This window comes from Protopterus annectens, chromosome 8.part0, assembly GCF_019279795.1.
Source record: "Protopterus annectens isolate FY-2018-M chromosome 8.part0, PAN1.0, whole genome shotgun sequence".
NCBI lineage: Eukaryota > Metazoa > Chordata > Ceratodontiformes > Protopteridae > Protopterus > Protopterus annectens.
The window spans coordinates 1818903011-1818916036 of NC_056741.1; the positions used below are offsets into that span (position 1 = coordinate 1818903011).

At 40.3% G+C, this 13026-nt stretch overlaps 1 long non-coding RNA gene across 1 annotated transcript in view; it reads left to right on the forward strand.

Annotated features, from left to right (window-relative positions):
* The window catches only part of LOC122808125, a 51002-nt gene extending 45299 nt beyond the window's left edge, over positions 1 to 5703 (forward strand). The window contains exons 2-3 of the long non-coding RNA XR_006365793.1: positions 4367 to 4435; positions 4545 to 5703. This is a non-coding gene — a long non-coding RNA (uncharacterized LOC122808125). The remainder of the gene's footprint in view (positions 1 to 4366; positions 4436 to 4544) is intronic.
* Positions 5704 to 13026: the final 7323 nt, after the last annotated feature.

Below are 13026 nucleotides of genomic sequence, written 5' to 3' on the forward strand. Positions count from 1 at the left end.
AGAGGTTCCTCACTAAAAGAATACAGAGCATAAGTAAAATATCCTGTGCAGACCACCTTAAGGCCCTATTCCTGTATTCTGTCTCCTACAGGCTGTTGAGGGGAGATCTATGCCTGGCATACAGGGCATTGTCAGACCCCACTCTGACTGACCTCCTGCATATCCACAAAACAAACAGCACCTGAATTACCCATTCTAAAGACTTGAACCTTGCCTGTGATATAAATAGGACCTGCTGGAGAGATAGGTATATATATTCCTTAGACTACCCCATCTATGGAACAAGCTCCCCAGCCATGTGAAGTTGAGTTCCTCCCTAACCTAATTCAAGTGCAACTTGGGCAATTGAATGGGAAACTGAAACTTCATCCCTGGTTTGGCACCTATGTCTCTAATGGACACTATTAACCTGTAAATGTTTCATCTCACAGGCCCATGCTTATACTTATCAAGGGTATCAGAACTTGTCAGAGATTTGGGATGCATGGCTAGGCTTAAAAAGGCCTTTGTGGTCATTAGCCTAGTAAACACCTATGAACTTATGAACCTATGAACTTCACATAAGCAAGTCAAATGGCATCACAAATAATCAGTCCAGAGATCTAAGCCTCCTATGCAATATCAACAGTGGGACAGGTATATCATGCAGAGGATACCACTGCTCTAGAAAAGACTCCCCATCCACGTAAAACAATTTTCATCCCTGTTCATATTCAAGCACAACTTGGATATGTGAATGGTTAACATAAAATTCACCCCAGGACCACCCAATGTATTACTAATGAACAGCAACAGCTTTTAAATGCTTTATCCCATGCATGGGTCCCCTCAAATTATCTATGGTATGATCTCAGTTATTTTCACTTGGGGTAATATATAATCAACCATGGGATGGGTAAGGCCAATGTAACACAGACGGGAGAGGTTAATTCAAGCACCAAAAGGGAGATTGACTTACCTTAAAATAGCCTACAAGGACAGCTAGCCAAGTACATATGTATGAACCTATGATCGTACAGTAGTGGCCACACTGAAATATGTACAGCTTGTAGTAAGTATTGCAGTCATACTGATTAAGGCTTCAGGATAAAGACAAGGCATCATACCACTCAACCTCTCAATGCAAGAAATCTGGACAAAGCCAGAAGGAATGGGGGGACAAAGGCCCAAAAATAGGGACAACATTTAAATATTGCTCTATATAAACTTAGAAAGTTGCTAGAATGACAGTATTTGCATTATTATGTATTCTCTGAAAGATATAAAGTCTGAAACTCAAATGTCTGTCATTATTTATTAGTATTTAGTGATTTAAATTCTCAGTGAGTTGCCATAAAACTACAAATGTTATGAGGAACAGAACAAAAATATGAAGCAAAAATCTGGACATTCTGCAAAAATCTATATATTTGAGAGGTATGCAAGGCATGCATACATAGATTCAGTAGTATATTTAACTTTGTTTATCATATGTTGCACTCTTTATGACAGCCATCATGTATACAAGCATCCAGATACAGAACGACCATGTTGTTACAGTTAGTTTATCATTCATTAGTATTGCTACATGGATAAAACCTACACATGTGACATGGAAGAAAAATGCCCTAAATATGACCCAGGTGACCATGTTTGATCAGTGGCTTGTGTACTTGAGAATGCAGGCAGGGAGGATGGCCTGTTATTCTGGGTAGGCAGGCCATACCAGGCATTTATGAAGTGGAGCTCTGGAAGAAGCTGGACCTCAAACAGGAAATTGCTGTCTGTATAGCATGAGTTAAAAGCAGACATGGCTGTCCTATGGGCTAGGGTGGGGGGATGACATGTACTCAAGGTATTCCCCACTGCCTGCCCAGCATAACAATGATGTTAGAACACAGGGCAGTGGCTTAGAGATTCCAGACAATTATTACAACATGCAATGTGATGGCTTCTAACTCACCCCATTCTGTTCCTGGAGCCACTGACTTCTCACCCCTTAGAACTTGCACATGGGGATAATGAAACCTCATGCTTAGAAGTTTTCACATTAGGGAGACTTTCCATTGTGGGTTATATTGGAGGAGGAATGCCAAGGGTAATACGAATGGCATGGGGTTGACTAGCAGAGGAAGTTTCAAAACAGGGTGGCAGGCCAAATATCAAAAAATAAAAAATTTTGCACAGATAGGGCGAGTGTACTGGGTCAGGTGAATTCCTTTGTTGCTTAATTAATAGAGTTAAAGATGCACTTTCAGACTCACTCCTTAAACTGCTTCATGTAAGTTTAGCTAAGAGTTTTACTCCTGATGAGTGCTAACACTGCAGTGGTGATTCCCCTCCATAAGGGTGGTCTTATAACTGACCTGGATGATCACAGACCTACTGGTGGGACAAGCCTTATCTACAAAACCATAGATGATATTATAACTAACCTCATAAACTGCAATATCAGGATTCTTATTAGACTGGAATCTCAACAGTATGGAATTGTAGTGGGTAGATTCTCTCTATTTAATCCGGTAAATTTCTTTGAAAGGGTTACAGAGGCTGTAGATGATGGCCATGCCATGCAAGAGGTATAACTGTCCATGGTCTTCAACACCATTCCTCATACTAGCAAAATATAAAACCTAATTACTTTAAAAATGCAACCCATATGTGGTAAAATGGATAGCAAACAGGTTGAAAGACAGAACCCACAGAATGCAAGTTGAGGGTACTTCATCAGAAAATATGAAGGTGACCCACTTTGTCCATCAGGGCCCAGTACTGATCTTTCCTTTTTGGCATTTACTTTTCAGGTCTCCAAGCAGAAAGTCAGACCCTCTGGCTAATTACATCTGTGGCCGACCGCAAATTTGTGGTAGTTTTTAAGTCACCCTTTAACACCAAAACCCTTCTTAGAAAAACTCTTCTCCAGAATGTACGTATTTCTTCTTTTTTGGTGATGTTTCTTTTCCTTTTGTTTTATTTCCCAGTTTTCTATAAAACCTTTTTGGGTCATTTTTGAATTGCTTATTTTTTTTCATCCTTTTCCTGGGGTAACCAGCAGAGCATTAAGTGGCTATGCTCCTGATGTTTCAACAAAATTTGGGGAGTTTACCAAGTTCTTATGTAAATAATTCTGTTAGGAACAGTGTTCTATAAATTGCAGCACTGCACACGTGTAGGCATTGTCATTGTCATAAACAAGTGTGAAATATTGTGAACGAGCAACAACAGTTTCATGCACATACACCTCAGTCATGCACGAGTGTCAATGCCGTTCAGAAACAGACAGTAGCCCTTTAGCCTAAGCTTATAGTTACAGTCCATTAGGTGTATCTCACACCATTAGAGTTGCATTTACATACAATAGACACCATTTTCCTTTTTGATTCTGATACAAAATACTATCTATGAATGCCGAGGCCAGATCCCCAAGCTGATAGGCAGGGGAGATTAAACTCTTCCTGTATGTTAACTGCACCCACTATAGGGAAAAGCTACAAGCTGCAGAAGTTGGTTCCATGAAAAGAATTAATATCTGGACAAAAGCTGCTGATGAGTTGTTGTCAGTGACTGGAATATCTCGCACAGGTAAGCTGTCTCAGTACAGGTACAGTGACCTGCTGTGCTGGTAGTCTAACGTGTTTGCCCAGGTGGTGGCAGAACGTCAGGATGGTGCTGAGAGTAACTTAATAAATGTTTCTTCACTTGGCTTTCAGTAGCACTATTTAGTAATAATACCAGGGTTATGGTTGCAAAGTGTTGCTGTACTCTCAGGATTCCACTTAGTCCTTTATAATATTAAATAGATTTGCCACTGTGTATAGCAGTTGCAACTAGCATTTAGGAAAGTGGAATTATGTTACCTTAAGGTGGGGTTTTATGTACTTTATTCTCCTATAAAAAAAATATAACAAAAAAGATTATCAACTTATGGAAAGCTTTCTATCACTGTGCAACTTTGGCAGTAAATTCATGTAGTAGTGCCCTGTTTCTATCTATGAGAACATTTTATGCAACTTGTGCAGACAGTGGTAACTCACTGCAGAATATTAATTGCAAGAGTAGGGGAGGGGGGGTGAGTGAAACCATCACAGTCAGAATAAGGAGATACTGCTTGCTGCAGGTATTTGCAGGTGGCCACAGGCTGTAGGAATATTGTGATGATTTACACTTTTTCAGAGGGAACCAATACCAGTAAGTCTACTGGCAGGACTGTACATTTAATTTAAATACTTGTGTAGCAAAATGTTCACGAAAAAGGTCTCTTCAGCTCAGTCAGACAATCCCGGTCAATAAATGTAAAATAAATAAATAATAAATAAATTAATAAAAATAGCAATGCCAGTACTTTGCTAATAAGGTTTTTTTCGCTTTTTTCCATTTTGATTTGCAGCATGGCAGGAGATCAAGATATACCACCAGATTTATCGCAGGACGCGGGCAACGCTGCTACTCTGACTTTGTACGTGTTTCTAGTATCCTTAACTAAGTTGTTACTTAACCTGAGATCATTAAAAACATGCATTTTGTTAATGTTTATTTTTTGATTCCCCTGCTGTCTCCCTCTCCAGGTCTTAAAGAGTCCAGAGCATCAAGGCTGTAGCCCTTCATGACACCAAGGTGTGTGATCTCCTCCCAACATGTCCAGGATCTTCTTTGTTAGTAAGAAGTGGTAGCCATTATTTGTGGGCAGGCCAAGACACAGCAGTCATCATCATCCAGAGCAGCCACAGCTATACGCTGTGGCAGAGGCTGCTGTAGAGAGGCTGTGAAGAAGTGGTGAACATGTGGCTGAGGCTGCTGTAGAGAGGCTGTGAAGAAGTGGTGAACTTGTGGGTGAGGCTGCTGTAGAGAGGCTGTGAAGAAGTGGTGAACCTGTGGCTGAGGCTGCTGTAGAGAGGCTGTGAAGAAGTGGTGAACCTGTGGCTGAAGCTGCTGTAGAGAGGCTGTGAAGAAGTGGTGAACCAATATGACCTTCTTCTGCAGTGAATGCAAGACTCTCTTTTCCCGCATGTTGACTACTGAACTTCTGGAAGCTACCATCTCAACAATGGGGTCTGTTTAGTCAAGCACCAGTCAGCAGAGCTCTGTATGATGGTCTCTAGGATGGCATGATACTCATGGCAGTTCTGAGCCCCAGTATCACATTATCAGTGTATCCATCCTATAGTGCTATACCCACCCTTTGTGCATTTTCTCAACTCCTACCTTTTACCATATGTCCATCATCTGCTCATCAGTCTCTGAATCTTACCCATTGTATGACTTCCCACCCCTGTCTGTCTTGTCTGTATTTTTATTTGTATTGTCCTAATCCTTATCTGTTCCAGACCTCCCATACTTCCATTTGCTTCTCTTTATCCTTTCCTTTCTTCCCTTAGACCCCTCTTTCTCTCTGAAATATATATCCCCTTCCAGATAAATAAATAAACTGCTCACTTCTACCACCTCATACAGCATAACCCTCTACTGTGTTTCCTTTGTTTACGTTATTTTCCAAGTTTCTTTCCAACCCCTTTCCACACTTACAAAAGAAATAAAGTGGTGTTCTTTGACAGACAACCATAGAACAAGGGAGCAGGGGACGTGAGTTTGACTGCTTCCTGGCAGTGCTGAGCTCAGCTATATGTAGCTTCTTGAAGTCAAACCTCACAACATCAGTGCAAAGAGGCACTTACCGCTCGAGACCATGTAGCCGAAATAGAATATTACCGAAAGACCAGAAGCGCGAAATTCAAAATCCCGATGGTAAGGGATTTTGAGTTGGTGCTTCTGGTGTTGCGGTTCAGGTAAGTATGTGTGTGTAAGTGTGTTTGTGACGGGCTTTAGTGTGTGTGTGTGTGTGTGTGTGTGTGTGTGTGTGTGTGTGTGTGTGTGTGTATGTGTGTGCGTGTGTGTGTGTGAGAGAGGAGCTATAATGTGTGGGTGTGAGTTTGCCTTGTGTGTATGTCTGTGCGATTTCGGAGTTGGAATATTAAAGTCGGGGGGTGTGGGGGGCATAGCCCCCCACATGGGGGGGTGCAGGGGGGCTATCTTTAGTGTAAGGTGGTTTGTTTGGTTATGGGGGGAGGCTGTGTGTATGTTTGTGTGTGTGCTGTATTTATGTAGTACTTTCGCGATTTTGAATTTCGCGCTTTTAAAATGTTGGTAATGTGTGGTTTAGGGATTTTAGTCTCGGTATTGTGGGCTTTGGGAGTGTGTAGTTTCGGTATTACGTAGTGATTCCATATATATATATATATATATATATGGATCTACCTGACTACATCGACAGTTCAGAAGAGCGAAAATGACTTCACCGATGCCAGAAGATCGACAGTTCACAAACACGACACCTCATACACTCGACACATCATAACAACAACAATCAACAAACAAAACAAATCCCCTGTCCAAAACCCACACACCCAACACAAGCACACCAAAATCCTTACAAACCAACACTAACCCATACATACACAACTATCTACAACCCTAACCGAAACCCTAACCCTAAGGTCCGTCACTATCACACACTCACCTAACCCGTGCCCTAACCCTAACTCACTTAACCCGCCCCTAACCCAAAAACTATCACTACTGCACCCTTACCTAACCCGCGCCCTAACCCTAACTCACTTATCCCACCCCTATCCCTACAGACCGCCAACATCGCACACTTACCTTACTCGCACCCTTACCTAACCCGCGCCCTAACCCTAACTCACTTATCCCACCCCTATCCCTACAGACCGTCAACATCGCACACTTACCTTACTCGCACCCTAACGTCCGTCACTACCGCATACTTACACATCCTTTCCCCATCTCAGTGTTTTCAGCGTCGGTGTTTTCCTCCGTCGGTCTTCTAACTTGTCGATCTTCTGGTGTTGGTGAAGTCGTTTTCGCTCTTCTGAACTGTCAATGTAGTCAGGTAGATCCATATATATATATATATATATATATATATATATATATATATATATATATATATATATATATATATATTCACATACACCTACATAAGTATTCCTGCAGATTGCTTTAGCCTACTTTATACACTTCTCTCTCTCTCTCTGTCTACTTTGCTTGGATGTTTTTGATTAGAATGCAGGCTTGTAATTACTGCATTAGCATATTGGTGAAGCACTGTTTTGTAGGACTACGAATCGCATCCTTACTTCTTCTTCTTTCGGCTTTTCCCAGTTAGGGGTCACCACAGCGGATCACTGTCCGCTCATGATTGGCAGTGGAGTTTTACAGTGTCAAGTTGCTAGCCCAGCACCCAACCTTCCACAGAAGGCACACACATGCACACACTGATGCCTAGGGCCAATTTAGTGTGTCCAATCCACCTACAGCATGTCTTTGGGATGTGGGAGGAAACCGGAGCACCCGGAGGAAACCCACGCGACCACAGGGATTACATGCAGACTCCGCACAGAAGGCACCCCAGCCAAGGATCGAACCAGAGAACCTCTTGCTGTGAGGCAGCAACACTAACTGCTACACCACCGTGGCCACCCTACAAATCACATCCTTACTATTACAGTATATCTTAATTTACATAATTTAGTTTTCCAAATATTCATCATACTAGTCCTGTTTACATCCATGTAGGTATATACATTTCAGTAAGGACAGCAATGATGCAGCTCAAATTATCTGAAATTGAGAATGTTTTGCATGCTTCTGCTGACTGATGAAAATGGCTATTATTGTACCTTATAATAAAATGGTTAGTTTGTGATGTAGAACTTCATTTTTAATGGAGACATTAGAAACACAGAAACCAGAATGACTGGAATTTGCATCAGAGTAACCCTAGTTGAAAAGGTTAACTTCTTTTTGGAAATATTTAACTGCAAATTATAACAAGGGCAGACTGTGGTCTGGTCTGTAATACATTTGGGAATATTGAATTAATCTGTGAATTGCTGGTATTATGACAAATTCTCACCAGAGCTTCTAGGAATTTTATAAATGACCTAATACTATTGTTGTGACAAAAGTTTTATTTTGATAACATCTGTCAGCACAATGTTGTGACAATATAAACTAATTACCGTGTGATTTGTGTATAATAGATAGCAGAACATGTTGATTTTTTCTTCATAATTTTGTTCACTGTTCTCTGAACTGATTGTATGTTTTCCTTACTCTGAAAATGTTTTACTTCCTTGATGATTAATTAATTCTGCAAAACCATTAACTGAGACTGATAGACTGAATAAAGATGTTTCCAAAACATTTTATATGTAGGTCCAAAGCTCATACTCTCACACAGAAAACACAAAGACATTGTAGACCATGGATGTATGCCCAATCCAAAAATAATTGGTGTGGGTTAGGGACAAAGGCCCCAAATCAGGGAATGATTTTTAAATGTTGCTCTTACAAACTTAGAAAGTTGCTAGAATAACAGATTTTCCATTAGCATGTATTTTTCTGAAGTACCTGAAGTCTAAAATTCAAACATCTGTCATTATTTAGTTACAACAATCTTCAGTGATTTGCTAGAAAACCACACATCTTATGAGTCACAGACCAACATTGTGAGGTATAAATCCTGGCATTCCATGAAATTCTGGACAGTTGAGAGGTATGCACCTTTATGATGTACTTTTATTAGAGCGGCATATTTTTCCTGTAACTCAAGCTTTTGGGCTAGGATGATCCCTTCATTAGGAGTTGTTACGTTACTAATGAAAGATACAGTACTTAAATATCTGCTTGTGCCTACAAAGTGAAGCACATTGTTTCTTTCTTATTGGCTAAAAAAAGCAATTGTAAAATGCTAATATGGAGAAAAAATATGTAGCTTGAATTCTTGGTATAAAAACTACACCTCAGAGATAGACATAATGTGTGTGTGTGTGTGTGTGTGTGTGTGTGTGTGTGTGTGTGTGTGTGTGTGTGTGTGTGTATGAGAGCCTGAAATGTTAGAAGACTGGGTTACCTCCTTCCGTAAAACTAAACTATGTGTAAATTGTCCTTTTTATTCTCTAGGTTATCAAACAACACATAAATATAGGGATTCAGAAATAGTTTTCCTGCCACATTATCCTATCTTGCATGAAGAGTGACCATGTGCAATGTGGGGGGCATTTCCAAGACACAGTCAGCATGACTGCAGAAAGTAAAAAAAAAAATCCCGTGGCTTGCATAATATGCAAATGTTTTAAATGAGATAGAAATGGGCAACGGTATTAGAATGAAACAAATCGCGCATGCAAATGAGGGCAAATAAAATAGAAAAGTGAGTCAGAACTGTATATATTATCCACAGAGCAATGCTATCTCCAGGGTTGTTGACCCCAGCAAAAACTGGGAATTACAAGAGACAGACAACAAAATCGTATACATGGTAGCTGATACACTAGTAAATATATAAATAAAAGAGGATGTTATCATTGCTGGTTTCATAATGCTGCTTTCAGCTGTGCCAAGCATCCAGCCATGACTAACATTTTTATGGACTTCATGACAGAGAAAGCATGGACTGCTACCAAGTTGATAGTATCACCACATAGGTGCTGGACTATATCTATAACTTTCATGTGTAGTCACAAGGCATGAGTGGAGTACCTATCTCAGTGGACACAAATGTAAGTGTGGCTTTGACAATGCTTTGACCTTTCAGCAGCCAACTGGGGGATACAGAGGGTGAATCCCAGGCATCTGCCTCAAGGATACTCCATCAGTTACTCAATACCATGCTATAGTATGTAAGAGAGCACACAGAGAAAAGGGGCAACACTGTGTGGGCTTTTTAGGACAAAGTCAGTTTTCCCAAGATTCTTTGGGCCATAGAGTATACCTGCATTGCATTAAAGGCACCATTTTGGGAGTAGAATCAAAAGTATGTTAGTTGTAGGGGTTCCACCCTATCACCTGCCAGGTGGTCTATATGGACAAAGTATACTGCACAGTGTGTCTGCAGGCTACCCCCACACTATCCACAACTTCCACACATGGTACATATGTGACCTTTACCAACAATTTTTGCTGGGTGATTTTTCCCTAGAGACATTATATTGGTGATGCCAGATCTACTCTTGATTCATGGCTAATGACACCAATTAGAAAGCCCCCATACTATGGCAGAGGATGGCTAAAACAGCGCCATGTCACAGACCCAGGTCATTATCAAATGTGTGTTTGGCCTGCAAAAGGCCTGCTTCTACTGTCTAAATGTATATAGTGTGGCTGCACTGCAGTATAACCCTACAATAAAGTAAAATGTCCTTCATATTAATCACTGCTGTGATAGTCTAAGCTATATGGGTTATATCCTGCGAAGGATATAACAGCTGGCCAACTTCTGAAGCTTCAAGCCACCTTCCACTCATCCAAACCATTAGTTATGTTGAGTTAAGCTGACTAAAAGTAAAGTTTGGGCACCAAGCCCTCAGAGATCTCCAGCCACTCCAGTTCAAGCTTTTGGGGATCAAAAGTCGTCTAACACTGTTCCAGTGCATGGAGGATAAATTTCCTTTGGGGAAAAAAGTCCACTTTTCATTTTGTGACAGAAAACTTATTTTTTCTATAAAATATTTATATTTTGTCTAGGAGAAAGTGTTTTTATTACTGTCATATAACTTTTGTTGTCTTTTAAATGTTAGTGTTACATTTTGTCTTTTGTGAAAAAAGTTGTTGAAACTTTTTTTAAATACTTTTTCTGTGGAGAAACTGGTATTATTTTCTTTGTTGTTGTTGTGAGTAGTAAGTATTTAATGTACTTTTTACAGTGTTTTATAGGAGGAAAAGTAACTTTTTACAACATACCTGCTCATGAATCATTGCTGCTAAGCTTCCTAAGGAATCAGGCACATTTTTCATTTTAACCATAGAACGACCTTCTGGTTACTTGGTTCTACAATCTTTCTGCCAGAAAAAGAATAGATTGGCACCATGGTATGCTGATATTATGCTTTAAATGCAGGTGGGTGATTGTTCTGTGGCCAAAGCTTGTTCCTTGGACCACACTTCTTTTTCCTTGGGTCTCACTGGTGTAGTCCTTACAGTCACAATGGACCTGGAGTTTGACACATCCTCTGCAGCTGTTGGTGTGCCATTTTTGGGCAGAGGAGAGCCACTTTTGTTGGTCCTGGGAGAAGGGGCAAGTAATGCCTCTCTGCTTATCCAGAAATCTGTACCTATCCCTACAAAGGTCATTGCTGAAATTTCTGTCAAAATGAAACAAAAATGTCTTCTTCTGTCTTAGTGACACTAGACAGGAGTAACTTATTGGGCTTAGCTTGTGGTTTATTGTAGGGTCTTGACCCTTCCTATATGGCTCTTTCTGGTGAAAGAAAAAATAATTCTTCATTTTCTGAAGAGAGTCAAGAGAATAAACTTTAAAATGAGTCTGAACAAACACATTATTCTGTCTCTACAGATCTCAGACTTATATTCAGAGGACAGTGTGGGTTTTATCAGTCCCTTAGAAGGATTCTCTTTCACTGAGACTATTTCCAGAAGGAATCAGTTTTTTCAATGGGAAACAAAGATTTTTATCAGTTCCTCTGAAAGTATTATGATTTGTTGAAAGTAGAAGTTTTAGAACCTACTCCTGTCTACTTTGGAGGATGTTTTTGCCACAGCCTGCAATTTCCCTGTCAGTCAGCCTGCTGACCCTAAAAAAAAAACAGATTATGCAAGTACCACAGTCTTTTAAGTTATTATGCACTTATCCCTGATCTATTGCTTTAATAAACCCAGTTGCTAAATAGTTGGTCCAATCCAACCATAAGTTAATCACCCTTGATATCCACATCCTGCCCCCACCCCCCATTAAGGAAACCACAGTAAAAAAAATTCTCCAAAGCCAACTTCATGCTTCTTAAGACAGAAGTGGTGAACTTCATGACACCCGTGCAGATGGACAATACTGTTAAAAGTGCTGAATCCTACACAAATGCACTCTATAAGCACTTACACGAGTGCATGGATTGTGCTATCCCAGACAGAACCAAGATGCTATCCTCCATAAAAAGGAAGCCAATCTGGTGGTCCCCTGCCATAAACAAACTGTACAACAGAAGGAAGAAACTGTTGCAAAAGAGAGTAAAATCCCATAAGTGGAGGAGCTCCCTGGTCAGCCTCAGTAAGAAGCTGAGATCCCTTATAAGATCCTCCAAAGCTAGCTACGAAAACAAAATTGCCATTTATTCCAAGGACAACTACAAAGCATTCTATAGCTATGTCAAGAATCTCAATGGAAACTCCCAGATCTGCTCTGAATTACAGCACAAAGGCAAGAAAATTACAGAGCCAACTGATATTGCCAACATCCTGGCAGATAGGTTCAGTGCTAACTTTACTCCCCTCTCACCCCCTAAAGGGCCAACATCTATAAAGGAAGAATGCAGAGTCCCTGTAATCACAACTACGTAGGTAAAAGCTGCACTCTCTAAAGCCAAAAACACAGCATCCATGGGACCGGACAACATCCCAGGCTGTATTTTACACGAACTTTAGAACGAACTGGCTCCCCACTTAAGCACCATGTTCAATAATAGCCTCACATCAGGCTTTGTGCCCACTGAATGGTGCACAGCAACAGTTATCCCACTCCACAAAGGGGGAGCCACCACTGATCCCAGGAACTATCGACCTATTAGTCTGACGAGCCTGGTCTGCCAGGCCATGGAACGTATCATCATGGAAATCATAAACAAAGACATTGGTAACCTCCAAACTCTGGATCCCACCCAGTTCAGGATTGTGAAAGGCAGATCATGCCTCCTGAACCTGATTGACTTCATTGAGGCAGTCACCAAATCCGTAGATGAGGGTAAGGTGGTTCACACAGCCTATCTTTTTTTTTTTTTTTTTTTTTTTTTTACTCAGCAGATTTTTATTTTTTTTTATGTTTATGAGTAAATTGTGATACAGTCACTATTAATTACAGATCAAGTTAACAGAAGCAGTTAATAATCATAACAATATGTACAATATTTACAAATGGTCCAATGAAAGGAAACAGAGAGAAAAAAAAAACACATATGACATTTATAATTATATATTACTTTAAGTTCACATTATTCCATGTCCCCTTTAAATTCATGA